Raw genomic sequence first — 20651 nt, forward strand, 5'->3', positions numbered from 1 at the left:
AATGAATACGAGTCTATGAATAGTCATATTGCTATACTTTTATTTCGACCCCAAAAGTTGATCCAAAAGTCAATCCCAAACCTATAAGGGAAAAACTTGGATTTTATTTGATAATAATGTTTCACATTATGTAAGGAACCAAATCTAAAATTTCATCAAAATCAAAATTTAATTCGACCCTCAATTTATAAAATTTGATTTCTTAACTATAGGCCCAAAATCCCCAATGTTTATATTGATACACCGTTCAAAATGATAAATAATCGACAAATCAGAGAATTGATTTATCCATAAGATAAGGACCTTAAGTTCCCAAGACCCATCAAAAATCGACTTTCAAACCAATAAGTTTCAAATTCTATCATCTTTGAGATTTTAAATCTTCACTTTGTGAATGAAAATACTGGAAAAAACCTAATGGGTATTCTTGGAAAATGAACAAAACAAACAGCAAACATATCCAATGTTTATAAAGGAAGAATTCATCGAAAATCGCCTCAACTAGAGTTTCCTAGCTTACAAAATGTTCAAAATATGAAATCCAAAAAATTGTCCTTTCTTTTAAAAATAAAATCACGTACACAAAAGGCTCTTTAGCAATAACTTTGTTGGGTTTTAGCAAGGTGTGAATGAGAAATAAGAAGAGAATGAAAAATGTGGGGGAACCAATTTGGAGGAACATTAAAAGTCATTCTTTGAAGATGAAAAGTCATTTATCCCATATTGGTAGAAGAAAGGAAAATTGTTGTCCTTATATTAGGAAACACTTCCTTTAATTTTTAAAGGGTTAAGAAGAAGGTGCCCCTCGCACCGCCGTCGTCGCTCGCTCGGCTTTGACTTTGGCAATTGATTTCCTTTCTCTTATAAATTAATTCAGAATGTTGGTTAATTAACAAAATTAATTTAGTGTAACAAAATTATTTGAAATTCGCGCATAACGGTATATTCATTTGAAGGGATTTGTTCCTTTCGAAAGGACGTTATTTTTCTCAAAAAGACACAACGTTCTAAAAAGACATGTCTGAACAGATGCGTTCCTTGCTGCAAATGGCTATAAATAGAGAGTCTTTTTCCGTTTTTGAACACTGAATTTTTTTTTTGTGCTCTCGTTGCTGTTCGTGCGTTCGCTAAATTTAGTGAAGTTTGATGTACCACTACTTCTCTAATAGTTAATCTATTTTATCTTGGGAGGAATTAATCTATAACTTTGGATACTTGAGGGGATTAAATTTCTTAAGAAAACACAGTGGGTTCTGTGGTCTCTGATTATTTTTTTCTGTTTGTCTGTTTCATCTTTTTTCTGTTTATGTTTTTGACTAACCTGAATACAGGAGATAACAATCTTAAGAAATTTATATAGTTTCTGTATTTGAGGTTTCTGGAGATTAAAACCTTTATGGTTTTCTACGCTGTTTGAATTTTTAAAATCCATTCGATTAACAATTAAAAGAACATAAAAACTTTATCGTTAAATCAGAAACATGCTATGTAAGGATTTATTCTTTACCGTTAGTATTTCATATACTAAAATTGTCAGCCATTTGTGACAGAAAAATGACAAATTCAAGTCAAGTAAATATTGGAACAGTGAGTGTTGCAACAACATTGGTTGCACACAATCGTTCAACTGCTGCCCTTGCACCGGCTGAGAAAACTGCAAAGTTTTCTGGAGTCGATTTCAAGAGATGGAAGCAGAAGATGTTCTTCTATCTGACTACGTTGAGTCTGCAAATGTTCATTAATGAGAACGTTCTTGTAATGTCGGATGAAGCTCCGACCGAAGAACGATTCTTGGTAACAAAAGCATGGATACATTTAGATTTTTTGTGTTAAAACTATATTTTGAGAGGCCTGCAAGATGATCTGTACAATGTGTACAGTAATGTCAAGACCTCAAAAGAATTCTTGGATGCGTTAGAAAAGAAGTACAAAACAGAGGATGCCGGAATGAAGAAGTTCATTGTGGCAAATTTTTTGGACTATAAGATGATAGACAGTAAGACCATCGTCACCCAAGTTCAAGTTGAGTTGGTTATTGCATTTCTTTAACAAATTGAGTTGTTATTTACTATTTATAATGCTTTGTATAAATTGCTCTATTTTTGTTGTTTTAAACTGCTTTTGAGTTGAGTTATTCATAAGTTGAGTAAAGCCAAGGTAAGTGTTTCTTTCAAAATTCTTTCAAGCTTATGTTATGTTTAGTATTCCCCACCCATACTCGTACATTCAATGTACAGATGCCATTTGGCCCGCATCATTTAATGATGCAGACACAGGTAACTAGGATCAGTATCCAGCACCTCGTTGATCCAGTTGAGCATTCAGAGTTAGTTGGTGAGCCTCCTTGATATCCGGAGGTCTCCTTTTTTTCATATGATTTTAACATTTCATTTATTAGGATGATCGGGTGTCTCGCTCGACATCTCTCCTTGTTTTAGAGGCTTCATAAACAATCAGTAGTTCAGTTGTCTTTACATTGATTTTTCTTATGTTAATATTTGAGTTGCCACTTTGGCCAAGTTGAATGTTTGACCTTTAAATGTTCTAAGTTATTTTATTAAATAGTTGAGTAGAAATGCATTTGATCATTGTAATAATGCGTAGAGTCTTCCGCTGAGTAAGTATTCTAGGACAAGGGTTCGTTTGGGGCCAACAATGGTTCTCTAGTGCCAGTGCCACCCAGGGTGTAGGCTCAGGGCGTGATAAACTTGGTATTACATACTAGAGTTCAAGAGTCCTATGGAGTCTATGAAGTCGTGTCTGTAGATATTTAGTTATTGGTGTGAAGTGCGCCACATCTATAATTAGGAGGCTGCAACACTTAGAAAATTACCTCACTTCCTTCACACTCATTTCATGCGTTAGAGTTTGATCTCTAAAATGTTTCTTCTAATTCGTGCTTGCGCATATTTTTTAGTTAATCATGCCTCAACAAAGAGCTATCTGAGGTCGTCCTGCTAGGCGTAATATTGAGGAGCAAAGGGTACCCAATGCACCAGAAGATCAACCCCAAGGAGAGGTCACCAATGGTGATTCCGTGAGGCTATCCAGATGTTGAGCCAAGTTGTGACCAACCAAGATGGCAACAAAGTGGAGCTAGATAGGAAGTGATTGATACTTCGAGGATCCGGGAATTCTCCAAGTTTCACTAGTTCAAGCATTACTGAGGATCTAAAGAGCTTTGTTGAGGAACTGAAGAAGGTATTTGAGGTTATGCACGCTGCCGATGTTGAGCGAGTAGAAATAACTGGTTATCAACTGAAGAGTGTTTCTATGACTTGGTTTGACCAGTGGAAGGAGGGTAGAGCTGAGAGAGCACCACCTGCGAGTTGGGCTTATTTTTAGGAGGCCTTCTTGGGGTGTTTCTTTCCCTGAGAATTGAGAGAGCCCAAGGTATGAGAGTTTCTCATTCTTAAGCAGGATACACTAAGTGTTCATGAGTATGGGTTGAAGTTCACCCAACTTTCCCGTTATGCTTCGGTGATGGTTACAGATATGAAGAGTAGAATGAGTTTGTTTGTTGCTGGACAGTCTCGTCTGTCGAGTAAGGAAAGTAAGGCTGCATTGCTAATAGGCGACATGAATATAGCAAGGTTAATGGTATATGTGTAGAAGGTTGAGGAAGAGAAGCTTAGGGATACAGAGGAGTTTACAAAGAAGGCTAATACATGGAGTACATCCAGGTGGCGAAGAAGTAATGTGAACCGTTCGTCCTTTCAGCAAAAGCAAAAGGGAACTGCTCTATCATTTGCTAGTGCACCTGCACCCAGAAACAAAGTTAAGTATAATAGCAAGAATTGCCAACACTTCAGAGCCAGACCTGTACAGTCTCAAGGTAGTGTGGCACAAGGAGGTAACTGGCTCCTGCATGTGCTAAGTGTGGTTGAACCCACCCAGGTAAGTTTCGCAATGGCTCCACAGGGTGTTTCAAGTGTGGAAAAGAGGATCACTTCATGAAAGAGTTCCCTAAGAACCAGCAAGGTAGTGGAAATCAGGGCAATAGATCCCAATCTTCATGAGTTTCTCCACCAGACAAGGCTGCAACTAGAGGAGCAACTTCCGGTACTGGAGGAGGAGCAAACCGCCTTTATGCGATCACCAGTCTCCAAGAGTAAGAGAATTCTCCCGATGTTGTCACTCGTATGATCAAAATCTTTACTCTTAATGTTTATGCTTTGATAGATCTAGGAGCAAGTTTATCTTTTGTGACTCCTTATGTTGCAAATAAGTTTGATGTTCTTCCTGAGAAACTTTGTGAACCGTTTTGTTTTTCCACACTTGTTGGGGAGTCTATTCGAGCTGAATGAGTTTATCATAATTGTGTCATTTTCATCAATCACAAGGACCCCATGAATGATTTAATTGAGTTAGACATGGTAGATTTCGATGTCATTCTAGGTAAGGACTGACTTCATGCCTGTTATGCCTTAATTGATTGTAGGACTTGAGTTGTTAAGTTCCAAATTCCTAATGAGCTAGTCTTATAGTGGAGAAGTAGTTTAGTAGTCCTAAGGGTCATTTTATTTCATACCTTAAGGCAATAAAGTTAGTTTCAAAGGGGTGTGTCTATCACTTAGTCCGACTTAATGACTCTAGTGTTGAGATACCTTCTATTAAATCAGTTTTAGTAGTAAAAGAGTTTCCAAAAGTCTTTCTAGATGATCTATCCAGAGTCCCTCCTGAGAGAGAAATAGACTTCGGTATAAACATTCTTCCAGACACTCGTCCTATATCTATTCTGCCTTATAGAATGGCACCAGCAGAGTTGAAAGAGCAGTTGAAAGATCTCCTTGATAAGGATTTTATTTGACCAAGTGTCTCACCTTGGGGCTTTCTGGTTTTTTCTGTGAGGAAGAATGATGGTTCCCTTAGGATGTGTATAGATTACCATCAGTTAAACAAGGTTACCATCAAGAACAAATATCCTCTTCCAAGAGTTGATGATCTTTCGAATCAACTTCAGGGTGCTACTAGTTTCTCTAAGATAAATCTCACTATCAGTTGAGGGTAAGGTAATGTGACATTCCAAAGACAACATTCAGGACATGTTATGGTCATTATGAGTTCTTAGTTATGTCCTTTGGTTTGACCAATGCGCTTGCAACATTCATGGACCTTATGAATAGAGTATTCAAGCCCTTATTATATGTGTTTGTTATTGTCTTCTTTGATGATATACTAATCTATTCAAGGAATGAAGAAAATCATGCTAGTCATCTCATAATAGTTCTCCAAACTCTAAGGATAGAGAGTTGTATGCTAAGTTCTCAAAATGTGAGTTTTGGCTTGAGTGTGTCGCATTCATAGGCCACATTGTGTCTGGAGAGGGAATAAAAGTTAATACTAAAAAAATAGAGGCAGTGCAGAATTGGCCTAGACCCACATCTCCAACCGGTATTTGGAGTTTCTTGGGTTTGGATGACTATTATAGAAGGTTCGTAGAGGTGTTCTCATCTATTTCATCCCCTTTGACCAAGTTAACTCAGAAAACAGTAAAATTTCAATGGTCTGAAGCTTGTGAGAAAAGATTTCAGGAATTGAAAAAGAGGTTGACTATTTTCCCAGTTTTGACCTTACCAGAAGGTACGCAAGGCTTTGTTGTTTATTGTGATTCCTCTAGAGTTTGTTTGGGTGGTGTGTTAATGCAGAATGATAAAGTTATATCTTATGCCTCCAGACATTTGAAAGTTCATGAGAGGAACTACCCAACCCACGATCTAGAGTTGCTGCCGTAGTATTTGCTTTGATAATATGGCGCCATTATCTTTATGGTATTCATGTGGATGTGTTCACCGATCAGAAGAGTCTTCAGTATGTGTTTACTCAGAAAGAGCTTAATCTCAGACAAATGAGATGGTTAGAATTACTCAAGGATTATGACATGAGTATTCTTTTTCACCCAGGTAAGGCTAATGTTGTTGCTGATACCTTGAGCAGGTTGTCTATGGGTAGTACCACCCATTTTGAGGAAGATAAGAAAGAACTAGCAAAAAATGTGCATTGACTTGCACGCCTGGGAGTTCGTCTAATGGATTCCACAGAAGGAGGGCTAGTGGTGATGAATGGGGCTGAATTGTCTTTAGTGTTTGAAGTTAAAGAGAAACAAGATCAAGACCCAATTTTGCTTGAATTTAAGGCAAATGTTCATAAGCAAAAAGTAATGGCTTTTGAATAAGGGGGAGATGATGTATTGAGATATCAAGGTAGATTGTGTGTACCAAGAGTGGATGAACTCCAAGAGAGGATCATGGAGGAGGCTCATAGATCTAGATATTCCATTCATCCAGGTTCCACAAAGATGTATTGCGATGTGAGAGAGGTTTATTAGTGGAGTAGTATGAAGAAGGGCATTGCAGAGCTTGTTGCTAAGTGTCTGAATTGCCAATAAGTTAAAGTAGAGCATCAAAGGCCCAGGGGTTTGGCTCAGAACATAGAACTTCCAGAATGGAAGTGGGAGATGATCAGTATTGGCTTCATCATAGGTTTACCGAGGTCTCGCAGGCAGCATGATTCTATTTAGGTGATTGTTGATAGAATGACAAAATCAACCCACTTTTTGCCGGTAAAGACTACCTATTCAGTAGAAGATTATGCTAAGTTGTATATTCAAGAGGTGGTCAAACTCCATGGGGTTCCAGTCTCCATTATTTAAGACAGAGGTGTGCAATTTAGTGCACAGTTTTGGAAGTCATTCCAAAAAGGCTTGGGTTTAAAGGTGAACTTAAGTACTGCATTTCATCCTTAGACCGATGAGAAAGCAGAGCATACTATTCATACCTTAGAGGATATATTGAGGGTTGTGTGATTGATTTTAAAGGTAATTGGGATGATCACCTACCTCTTATTGAATTTTCTTACAACAATAGTTACCACTCTAGCATCCAAATTGCTCCTTATGAAGCTTTTTATGGGAGAAGATGCAGATCTCCTATTGGATGGTTTGAAGTTGGTGAAGATGGGTTAATAGGACCATATTTAGTTCATCAACATATGGAGAAGGTGAAAGTGATTCAAGAGATATTGAAAACAACGCAGAGTTGTCAGAAATCCTACACTGATGTTAGGAGAAGGGAGTCAGAGTTTGAAGTAGATAATTGGGTATATCTAAAAGTTTCACAAATGAAGGGTGTTATGAGATTTGTTAAGAAGCGGAAACTTAGTCCCTAGTATATTGGCCCTTACAGAATATCAAAAAGGGTTGGTAATGTAGCTTATGAGTTGGAGCTACCACAAGAGTTAACATCGATTCATCCGGTATTTCACATCTCCATGTTGAAGAAGTGCATGTGTGATCCTTCATTGATAATACAAAGTGAAGATATTGGGATCAAGAATAACTTATCTTATGAAGAGATTCTGGTTCAGATTTTAGATTGCCAAGTTCACAAGTTGAGGACAAAAGAGGTAGCATCAGTCAAAGTTCTTTGGAGGAACCAATTTGGTGAGAAAGCTACTTGGGAAGTTGAGGAAGATATGTAGAAAAGATATCCAAATCTCTTTGAAATCGGTGAAGTTTCAGAACATGGTACTAATTCTCTTCTTAGTACTCTTTAATTTATGAGTAGGCATGTTGTATTTGCATTGCTTGTTGGGTGTTTGAGTTGAATTTTAGATGTTACACCCTTAGCCTACTAAGAGTAATTTCATTTGAGGACGAATGTTCCCAAGAGGGAGATATTGTAACATCTCTCTAATTGAAAGAACTAGGAAGAAGTTAAGAATTGGACATAGTCATTTTTTGAAAGAATTGAAATCTGGAATTTTTTAAAAATATGTTGAGTTGAGTTTTTGGTCAACTTCAAAGGACCATAACTCCAAGCTCGGGATGAGTTACGTGTGTTTCAGATATTGTAAAAAATATCTTGAAATAATCTTCCCAACGGCACCGAGTTTGCATGATTTCGAGTTCGTATTAGTGAGATATGCCTATTTGAAATTGTAACTCATCATAGTCTATTGCCTTTCATACTCTGTACATTATTTTGTACTGACGCCCCATTGGGGGCGCTGCATTCATGCATGCAGGTCCTGACAGACGGCCGAGTAGACCTCCTTAGCAGCAGGATTGATTTTTATCCGGTTGGCTAACCCTTTTCCTCCGGAGCTGCCACAAGTTGGGAGGTTTGTTACCTTTTGTTGTATATATCTTTATGGGTAGGCTGGGACCCTGTCCCGCTAACCTTTACTACTCTTAGAGGCTAGCAGAGTAGTGTGTGGGATGTATACGTTATGGCCATATTGTCTATGTTGTTGGTTTGCTGAAACTTGTGAGTTGTTTGATGTATTGTATGTATATATACCTACTTTTAGTTTTGGTATAGATATCATGGTGGCCTCGATGGCTCAATCAGGACTTTTGTGCTAGTTGGCTACTTATTTATATGATCTCCTGGGAGTTGTTGTTTCTTTTATAGATCAGTTGACAGGGGCTTGCTGGCCGAGGGCTTAGTTTTAAGCCGAGATATACCTATTTGTTTTCTTGATTGCGTGTGGCTGCCATGCGCTAGTAGCAAATGATTCAGCAGGGTCGGCTCGGCCTGAGTTTTGGCATATGGAGCCAGTTACGCCCCTCTATTTTAGGGCGTGACAACAAAGCTCCAAACCTTCGTAACTTAAGTGGGCCTAGCTGAATCACGAATAACCTCAATAATTGCTAGATTTATCCTGATTCCATCCTTAGACACAACATGCCCCAAAAATTCTACAGCCTTAGAAAGAACTCATACTTTTAGAATTTGGCATAAAGCCGCTAACCTGTAAAAGTCTAGAGCACAATCCTCGGATACTATTAAAGATCAGTCATGCTCCGTGAGTATACCACAATGTCATTCATAAACACAATGATGAACATATCATTATACAGTTGGAACACACATGTCATCAAGTCCATAAAAGCAGCAGACGCATTAGTCAACCCAAAAGATATCATTACAAATTCATAATGGTTATATGGAGTCATAAATGTGGTCTTAAGGATGTCGGTTTCCCTAACACATAGATAATGTTAATCAGACCTCAAATCAATCTTTGAAAACAATGCAAAATCGTAAATTGTGTCAAATAGATCATCAATCCTAAGAAGTTTCCTTGGTCATGTCGGGTACTATAGGTTGTTCATTAAAGACTTTTGAAGATTGTTATACCATTGCGCAAGCTTCATGAAAAAGAAAGCACATTTATTTTTTATAATGCATGTTTGGAAGCTATAAAGATTTTGAAGGAGAAACTCATCTCTACTGTTATCATAATACAACCGAACTGGAATCTCCCTTTTGAAATGATGTGCGACGCTAGTGGCTTGGCACTTTGAGGTGTTCTTCGGAAATACAAAAATAAGTTATTTAATTCTATTTACTAAGCTAGAAAAACATTGAATAGTACTCAAAAGAAATATACCGTGACTGAGAAGGAGTTGTTGGATCTTGTGTATGTGTTTTAGCAGTTTAAAGCCTACTTACTGGGTACAAAAGTTATCGTGCATACTGATCATGTGGCTCTACTTTACTTAATGGCAAAGAAAGAGGCAAAACTAAGACTAGCTAATCTTTGAAGTGAATGATAGAAATGGGTATGAAAACCAAGTGCTTTACTACTTATTAAGGCTCTAAAGGGGATGCTAGAGTGAATGAAGACAAGGATATTGATGATGCTTCCCCTGATGAATCGATAAATTTAATTTCTACACCCTCAGTTCCTCAGTATGTTGATTTTGCAAATTTTATTGTCTGTGTGTTGATACCTGATGATTCAAGTGGCCATCAAAAGAAAAAAATTGTATTTGATGTGAAAAGGTATTTACGGGATGAACCATTCCTCTTTAGGGAGTGTGCTGATAATATAATTCAAACGTTCTGTGCTAGAAATGGAGGGGCAAGAAATATTAGAAACATATAAATCTTCACCTACAGGTGGACGTCATGGGGAATTTGTACAGCCTCTAAGGTGTTACAATATGACTATTATTGTCCCACTATGTTAAGGGATGCTCATAAAATTTGCAATTATTGTGTTCAATGTCAAATGCAAAGGAGCGACTCTAAAAGAAAAGAACTACCACTGTCAAAAAACTTGAAATTGAGTTATTTCATATATGGGAGATCGATTTCATTATTCCTTTTCTTATCTCATTCGGTAATAAATACATTCTTGTGGATGTTTACTATGCATTTAAATGGGTGGAGGCAACAGCATTACCAAATAACGAGACCACCTACTCAGGCCCCCATAAGCCCGGAAGGTGCCAATCATCCTATATACCCCTATAGGTAGTCCCCTAGCCCCGTAGGAAGTCACATAGCCCACTTAGTCATTAATATAGCCTCGTAGGCAGCACATAGCTCTCTTAGGCATCAACATAGCTTATAGACAACTCATAGCCCACTTAGGCAACAACATGGCCCTGTAGGAAGCACATAGCCTTCTTAGGTTCCAATATAGCACTTTAGGCAACTCATAGCCCTTCTAGGCATCAATATAACCCCGTAGGCAACTCATAGCTCTTTTAGGGATCCATATAGCCCTGTAGGCAGAACATAGCCCTTCTAGGCATAGATCACATTCCTGTAGCTAAACACAATAGCCCCAAGGGTAACAATAACAATCCAATCGCTAAAAAAGAGTAATTTAGTTATAAGCAACATATACAAATAGCCTCTAAGTCGTGTCCAACATAGGGACGCTACTAACTGAATAATAATATCGACAAGGGAGGATTGTATCAACTCGGGCAGCCAACAATCAACAATCACAGCTACAAGTATATTAATGATAACAACCCAAATACATTGCTTCTAAGCTTTAAGTAAACATGCCGTAAGTAGGGAATAGCCTTAACATACCTTTTTCGCTAAATTGACGTTTCCTAATAACTTTAATCACAACGCCTCTTGATACTACAACAAGGCAGGATCATAATCATCACAAAAGAATAGAAGATACAATGAAAATCCGATAAAAGATATGTATTTCCATCGCAAATTGCTATTTGCGACTAATCAAAGCTACAGTCGATGAAAGAAGGGTCTTACCTTGATTATAAGTTTGTAAACACCTCAAAACATTAAAATATGCCCAAACCTCTGCTGTCCACACACCAAAGTACGATATGCTATGATATCGATAAAAAAAATTATACCATGTTGACGAGCTCAACGCGTAGACTAACTTTTGTCAAGGACTTAACTGACGAAAATCAGTAACTTGGCTTGTCCTAGAAGTGGGTTTTGTAGGTTTTGTGAGTTTTCTGGTTCTTCACTAAGGAAAATGAAGGAAAAATGAAGAAAAGTCGAAGAATATAATATATATAAACTTCCACCAACCTAGGGGACCCATCTTACTTGCCTGCTTGCGCAATCTTGCGAAAATGCAAATATCCCTCCATTCGGAAGTTGTATGAACGAACGGGTTGATGCGTCGAAAACTAGACTCGTAGAACTTCGATTTCATAGGTTGTGGGGACCATAACCCTTAATATATTGGGAGAAAACGTCTGAGACATTTGACCCAAATTTCAGAAAAATCTTTAAAAAGGAATTTACATTAACTTTTGCCAACTTTTATTTTACCACTTACCTAACTTCAAAACTTGAGATACAACACTTGAACACTTAAAATATCACATGACACATCATTCTTAATTTATGACCAACCCTGCTGGTCTTTCAACGAAGATACGAGTCAATTTATACGTTTTAAAAAGTCAGGGTGTTACATCCATCCCCCTTTCGAAACATTCGTCCTTGAATGAAAAATCTGAGTCACACGGTTCAGTCCTTAGGATTTGCCAAAATTTAGGTAGTGTATCCTTCGTAGATGTCACTATCCAAGAACCTGAAATGCAAAATTTCTAACCTAGGCGTCTCACATGATGACATAAATAGCTAAGCACTATAGCTCCACCATAACAGTGTGAGCAGATATACAACGACAACCACAATAATAATGAGCAGTAGTATATATATATATATATATATATATATATAATTAAATTGGCATCTTACATTACTGCCCTAATATAAGCTGATATGCCATTACTCTAGGGTATGAAACAGGTGACCATATTTGGACCTCATGCCATCCTCAGCTTTCCAAGTCACCTCTTCTCTATTCTTGTTTCTCCACAATACTTTAACCGAAGCCACCTCTTTGGTCCTCAATTTACGGACCTGCCGATCTAAAATGGCAACTGGAGTTTCCTTGTTGGACAACTCCTTTGTGATCTGAACATTCTCAACTGGGACAACCCGAGAAGGGTCTCCTATGCACTTCCGTAGCATCGATACATGGAAAATTGGATGAACAAATTTTAGCCCCGAAGGTAATTCTAACTCATAAGCCACTCGTCCTACCCTTCGAAGGATCCGATATGGCCCAATGAATCTTGGACTAAGCTTTCATAGGCGAGACTTTTATGAATACCCAGTCATCAACAAAAAACTCTAAGTCCCTTCATTGCACATCTTAGTATGACTTCTATTGGTTTTGAGCTGTTAGCAACCTCTCCCGAATGAGCTTAATTAGCTCCACTCTCTGCTGTACTAAGTTGGGTCCAATCAACCCTGAATCACCTACCTCGAACCATCCAATCGGGGATCTACATTTTTAGCCCATATAAAGCCTCATAAGGTGCCATCCCGATGCTGGAATGATAATTATTATTGTATGCGAACTCTATAAGAGGCAGATGGTCATCCCAACTTCCATTGAAGTCTAGCGCGCACGCCCGTAATAAATCTTTGAGTGTCAAAATTATGCGCTCATCCTAGCCATTAGTCTGAGGGTGAAAGGTTGTACTAAGATTAACCTGTGTCTCCAGTCCTTTCTGGAAGGACTTCGAGAAGTTGGCGGTGAATTGTGCTCATCTATCAAAGATAATAGATATTGGGACACCATGTAGCTTAACAGTCTCCCTAATATAGAGCCCTGTATAGTCTTCAGCTGTAAAAGTAGTCCTGACTGGTAAGAAGTGGGCTGATTTTGTTAGTCTATCAACATTTACCCAAATAGATTCAAACTTGCGACGCGATTGAGGTAACCCAGTAATAAAATCCATATTAATTGCTTCCGCCTTCCACAAAGGAATGACTATCTCCTGAACTAGCCCAACGGGCTTTTGGTGCTCAACCTCACCTATTGGCAGTTAGGACACTATGCCACAAACTCAGCAATGCCCTTTTTCATCCTGTGCCACCAATAAATCTCCTTATTATCATGGTACATTTTTTGTCGAACCAGCGTGAATAGAATAATGGGAATGATGTGCCTCTTCCATAATCCGATGCGGAAGCCCTGCAACATTCAGAACAAATAATCGACAACTATATCTAAGGACTCCATCTCCTGCTATATCAAATGCTAAAGTTTGTTGATTCTGAGCCTTGGCTCTGAGCTACTCTAGCTAGGATCCTCTTATTGCCGTGATATTACTTCTACAACTAGAGATGATACGGCTGTGTCCTGAATTGTTACCCTACTATATTCTGCCTCTAACAATCTGACTCCCAAGCTAGCTAACTGATGAAGCTCTCGCGCTAGCTCACGCTTCTCAACATCTAAATATGATAAACTACCCATAGATCTTCGACTAAGGGCATTAGCTACCATGTTCTCCTTTCCTGGATGATATAAAATGTCCACGTCGTAGTCTTTTAGTAACTGCAGCCATCGACGTTGTCGCAGATTTAACTCCTTTCGTCTAAAGATATATTGAAGGCTTTTATGATATGTGAAGATGTGAACATGAACCCTATACAAATAGTGTCTCCAGATCTTTAGCGCATGCACAACTGCAACCAACTTTTAATCGTGGGTCGGATAGTTCTTCTCATGCTTTCTCAACTGCCTTGAAGCATATGTGATAACCTTGCCATGTTGCATTAGAACACATCCCAACCCAACACCAGAAACATCACAATACACCGTATAACCTTCTGAACAGTCTGGTAATGCAAGAACTGGTGCAGATGTCAACTTGTCCTTCAACTCCTGGAAACTATGTTCGCAAGCCTCAATCCACTGGAAATTAGCTGATTTTTGAGTCAACTTCATTAATGGGGCTGAAATTGAAGAAAAACCCTCTACAAACCTTCTGTAGTACCAAGCTAACCCTATGAAACTACGAACCTCAGTCGGCGGCATGGGTCTGAGCCAAGTCTTTATGGTCTCAATCTTTTGTGTATCAACCGCAATGCCTGCATCTCATACAATATGGCCTAAGAAAGTTATAGAGTCCAAGCAGAACTCCCACTTAGAAAACTTTGCATAAAGTTCTCAGTCTCGAAGAACCTGAAGGACTGCTCGCAGATGATTTGCATGCTCATCTTTAGAACGTGAATACACCAAAATATCATCAATAAATACAATCAGAAATAACTCTAGATACGGCCTGAATATACTATTCATCAGGTCTATGAACACTGCTAGGGCATTAGTTAATCCAAAAGACATTACCAAGAACTCAAAGTGTCCAAATCTAGTTCTAAATGCTGTCTTTGGAATGTCTTTTTCCCGAACTCGTATTTGGTGGTACCCTGATCTTAAATCAATCTTTGAGAAACACTTAGCACCTTGTAACTGATCAAACAAGTCATCTATCGTCGGAAGAGGATACTTATTCTTTATAGATGCCTTATTCAGCTGTCGGTAATCGATACACATTCTTAGTGAGCCATCTTTCTTCCTTACGAACAACACTGGTGCACCCCATGATGAAGCACTAGGCCTAATAAAGACTTTATCCAATAAGTCTTTCAACTGACCCTTCAACTCCTTTAGCTCAGCAGTAGCCATTCTATAAGGAGAGGTACATATGGGTTGTGTACTTGGTAGCATATCCATAGCAAAATTAATTTCCCATTCTGGAGGGATACTAGGGAGTTCATCTCGAAATACATCTAGAAACTCATTAACTACCAGAATATATTGAAGAATCGGTTGTTCTGCATCTATATCGTGAACGTGAACAAGATGATAAATACAACCCTTGGTAATCATCCTCCTTACCTTAAGATAGGAAATAAACATACCTTTCGACATTGCTGTATCACCTTTCCATTCCCGAACTGCCTCTCATGGAAAGTGGAATCTAACAATCTTTGTCAGGAACTCAACCTTAGCATAACAAGACACTAACCAGTCCATACCCATAATGACGTCGAAATCGACTATCTCTTACTCTACAGATCTACTGAGGTTTGATGGTCGATAATTCTTATCGTGCAACCTCGATAGACTCTCCTAGCAACAATAGACTCACCAACTGGTGTAGATACAATAAAGGGTCGATCTAATGACTCTGCTTCTGTACATAACCTCCCCACAATAAATGGAGTAACAGAAGACAAAGTAGATCCAGGATCTATCAAAGCATAAACACAATGGGAGCAAATAATCAATGTACCTGTCACAACATTTGGTGATGACTCTGAGTCCTGTCGGCTGGTAAATGAATATGTACGGTTCTGTCCACTACCATAGCTGGATGCCCCCTCTCTGCCTCCGCCTATACCTCTACATGCTGAAGTCTAGGGTCCACGCCTAGTAGACTGTGCTGATGAGGAGGAATCTATTACTGATCAAGTCAACTGACCTATACCACCCTGAACTATGGTAGGGCAGTTTCTCCACCCATCCCCCTCCTGTCCACAAGAATAACAACTTATGGAACCCTGTCTGCACCTCCCAAAATCCATCCTACCACAAGTGGTGCAATGCGGCAGAGATGTCCTAGCCTGGCCTGAACCCCTCTGCTGTTGCGAGCTTGATGCACGTAAATCCTCACCTGGGACTGACTGTTCCTGACGATCAAATCTACTACCCAGGAACTGTTGTGGTGGAGGTCTAGGTGGCCTAATAGAATATCAGTGTCTGGGACCACCCTGATAATATCCATGCGAACCAGCAGGCCTAGACCTCTTCAGTCTCTCTTTCTCGTCCCTCTCACTCGTATATTGTAGATGTCGGTGATCCTCTACGCCCTGTGCAAAGGCCTGAATCCATGAGATATTCATATTATCATTCAGCGCAGCGGTAGAACAAGCCTCGATATAGTCTGAGTCAAGCCCTCCCACAAATCTACACACCCTGTCATGCATCGTATCAACAAATGCTGGTGCATATCTAGCCAATGAATCAAATCTCAGCCCGTACTCTCGGACACTCATGCCACCCTGTCGGAGTTTTAGAACCTGGTCCACCTAGCCATCCCTAATCTCTCGAGGCAAATAGTGATTTATGAAAGCTTTTGTAGAGCTATACCAAGTGGGTAGAGGTGTATCTTTTCCTCCAGATCTCTCCTAACTTTCATACCACAATACTGCATCATCACGCAATCGAAATGCTGCTAACTCAACTGACTCAGTCGCTGAGGCATACATGACTCTGAAGATCCTATGAAACTGATCAACAAAGTGCTGAGGGTCTTCTCTGTGATTTGTCCATGTAAACTGTGGAGGATTCAATGTAAGAAACTCACAAACTCTCGAACTATCAGGCCCTTTAGAAGGTCTGACAATATCTGGCGCAACTGGTTGGCATTGTTCAACTACTAACTATGCTAACATATATACTGCACTCTTGAAATCTTGATCAAATGGAATAAAAGGAACTAGAGGTGGTACTGTTGGTGGAGCCGAAAGTACTGTAGCCCTCAGAGGCTCCTGAAGCTGTGGAGAAGTTATAGGGGGCTGAGAAGATGTCTCCCTCTGGGTCTCACAATGGGTTACCTCCACCTATGGTACCTTGTCGGTACCCTCGCTTATAGTTGTATCTAGCCCCTGGCTAGTTGTGATCAGTCTAGTGTCAGTCATCTCTATCTGCATACACGTATTAATTATAAGCCAGAAACCTCAACCCTGAAGACACCGTTCTATAGCACGAGGTGAGCAACAGAAGGATAGTCATTCTAACATGCCTGGTAGCTTCTTGCTTATTGGATGTGGTGCACAACACATTTATAAAGAAGACTCTACTAGACATGGTTTGCAGACTCCGTAAGATATGATGTCGCTCTGATACCAAGTTCGTCACACCCCAAAATCTAGGGGCGTAACTGGCTCCTAATGCCAAAACTCAGGCCCTAGCCGAGCCTGCTGAACTAATTGCTACTAGCGCATGGCAGCCACAATCAATCAAGAAAACAAACAGGTATATCTCGGCTTAAAACTAATCCCTCGGATGGCAAGGCCCCTGTCAACTAATCAATAAAAGAAACAGCTACTCCCAGGAGATCATATAAATAAATACCTAACTAGTATACAAATTTTGATTGGGCCATCGAGGCCACCATGATATCTATACCAAAACTAAAAGCAGGTATATATCAAACAACTCAGATTCTTTAGCAAACCAACAACATAGGCCAATATGGCTATAACGTAGATATACACCACATACACTAGTCAACAAGCCTCTAACAGTAGTAAAGATTTTCAGGATAGGGCCCCAACCTACCCATAAATATATATACAACAAAAGGTAACAAACCTCCCAACTCTGGCAGCTCCGGAGGAAAGGGGCTAGCTAACCGGATAAAAGTCAATCCTGCTGCTGAGGAGGTCTACTCGGTCGTCTGTCAGGACCTGCATGCATGAATGCAGTACCCCCAAGGCAATGGGGTGTCAGTACAAAATAATGTACAGAATATGAAAGTCAATAAACTATGATGAGGTATCCTGATATATTGCATTAATCTTATAAATAAATCAAGGATAAGATAAGTGTACTGACCTGCTCCTAAATCTAAACTTATCAAAAATAATAAAACAACAACCTAACTAAGCCCCCATAAGCTCGACAGGTACAAACAACACACAAGACCACCTACTCAGGCCCCTATAAGCCCAGAAGGTGCCAATCAGTCTAATTACCCCTATCGTTAGTCCCCTAGCCCCGTAGATAGTCACATATCCCACTTAGGCATTAATATAGCCCCGTAGGCAGCACATAGCTTTCTTAGGCATCAACATAGCTTATAGACAACTCATAGCCCTCTTAGGAAACAACATGGCCCTGTAGGAAGCACATAGCCTTCTTAGGCACCAATATAGCTCTGTAGGCAACTCATAGCCCTTCTAGGTATCAATAGAATCCCGTAGGCAACTCATAGCCCTTTTAGGCATCCATATAGCCATGTAGGCCGAATATAGCCCTTCTAGGCATAGATCACATTCATGCAGCTAACCACAATAGCCCCAAGGGCAACATTAACAATCCAATCGCTAAAAGCGAGCAATTTAGTTGTAAGCAACCTATATAAATAGCCTCTAAGTCTTGTCCAACATAGGGACACTACTAACTGAATAGGAATATCGACAAGAGAAGATTATATCAACTAGGGCAGCCAAGAATCAACAATCACAGCTACAAGTATATTAAGGATAACAACCCAAATACATTTCTTCTAAGCTTTAAGGAAATATGCTGTAAGTAGGGAATAGCTTTAACATACCTTTTTCGCTGAATCCACATTTCCTAATAACTTTAATCACAACCTCCCTTGATACTACAACAAGGCAGGATCATAATCAACACAAAAGAATAGAAGATACAATGAAAATCCGATAAAAGATATGTATTTCCGTCGCAAATTTCTATTTTTGACTTATCAATGCTAGAGTCGATAAAAGAAGGGTCTTACCTTGATTATAAGTTTGTAATACACCTCAAAACTTTAAAATATACCCAAACCTCCGCTGTCCACACACCAAAGTTCGATATGCTATGAAATTGATAAAACAAATTATACGATGTTAACGAGCTCAATGCATAGCACAACTTTTGTCAATGACTTAAGTCACGGAAATCAGTAACTTGGTTTGTCCTAGAAGTGGGTTTTGTAGGTTTTGTGAGTTTTCTGGTTCTTCACTAAGGATAATGAAGGAAAAATGAAGAAAAGTCGAAGAATATTATATATATAAAGTTCCACCGACCTAGGGGACCCACCTCACATGCCTGCTTGCGCAGTCTTGTGAAAACACGAATATCTCTTTATTCGGAAGTCGTATGAACAAACAGTTTGATGCGTTGGAAACTAGACTCGTAGACCTTCAATTTCTTAGGTTGCGGGGACCATAACTATTAAAATATTTTGAGAAAACATCTGAGACATTTGAACCAAATTTCAGACAAATCTTTAAAAAGGTATTTATGGTAACTTTCGCCAACTTTTATTTTGCCACTTACCTAACTTCAAAACTTGAGATACAACACTTTAACATATAAAATATCACATAAGACATCATTCTTAATTTATTACACACCCTCCTGGTCTTTCCACGAAGATACTAGTCAATTTATATGTTTCAAAAAGTTTGGGTGTTACATTTGTACGAATGACATGCTACTACATAGAGTTTCTAGAAGGCTCTTCCACTATTGCACCACCTTTGAACTAGTTGATTCACTACTACTCTTATATTTAATTTTCTAGTTGAGGACGAGGGTTTCACGGTCGATTGTGATGCATCAGACATTTCTTTTGGTTGTGTATTGATGCACCATGCCAGCTTATTGCTTATGCATCAAGGTAACTTAGTCTACATGAGTGCAACTACTCCATTTCTGACTTGGAGTTAGCGGTGGTAGTTTTTCCGCTTTAAATTTTAAGGCACTACAAGTATTGATTTTGTTGGGAGTTCTACACTTATAAGAGAAACCTTCAATACATCATTAGCAAAAGTGAACTTAATTTGAGGCAGCATCACTAGATTGAGCCTCTGGTGGATTTTAGCCTCTATATTCTCTATCATCTAGGCATGCAAAATGTGGTTATGGATGCCTTAAGCAAAAAGAAAATGAGTATAGGTATTGTAGCCATCCTGTCTACCATAGAGTGACCTTTAGCTTGGGAAATTCAGTCCTTAGCTAACCAAATGATTCTCCTTAATGTTTCAGATTCTAGGTATATTCTAGCCTATGTGGGATTTTCGTCCTCTTTTCTTGATCTCATCTGGAGCGATCAGTTTGAGAATGAGGCCTTGGTAGAAATTACAGATCGGGTGTTAGCAAGTGATGTCGGTTAGGCTACTTTACATTTAGATAGAGTTTTGATATTTGCAAGCCGTATTTGTGTTTTTAGAGTTGGGGATTTGATCTAGTTGACACTTCTTGAAACCCATGCTTTTAAATATTGTATCCATCTAGGCACTGCGAAGATGTATTTTTACTTCAGGCATCATTACTAGTGGGTTGCTAGAGGAGGGATATTCCTGACTATGTGTGTGTTTCCTAAGTTGCCATTAGGTGAAGGCCAAGAACTTGAGACCTAGTGGTGAGTTTCATAGATTAGGCATTCCCAAGTTGAAGTTGGATCGCATCATTATGGACTTTTTGGCCAATTTTCCTACGACTTCTAGGGGTGTTGACACTATTTGGGTCATCTTTATTTGACTGACCAAGTCATCATACTTTCTTTCTATTCAGTCTTTATTTGGCACTGAGAGGTTAGCCCGTATCTGGTTCTTCTCATTGGTGAGCTCATCTCTATTATATTAGACTGGGGTGATTAGTTCAGTTCTAGTTTTTGAATGACCTTTTGGGAGGAGTTGGGCACTCACGTTGACATTAACACATTTTTCCACAAAAAAAATGATGGTCAGTTAGAGTGCACTATCAAAGTTCTTAAGGATATGTAGTAGGCTTGTATGTTTGAGTTT

This window comes from Solanum verrucosum, unplaced genomic scaffold (assembly GCF_900185275.1).
Source record: "Solanum verrucosum unplaced genomic scaffold, falcon-dt-bn FXZP01000051.1, whole genome shotgun sequence".
Lineage (NCBI taxonomy): Eukaryota > Viridiplantae > Streptophyta > Magnoliopsida > Solanales > Solanaceae > Solanum > Solanum verrucosum.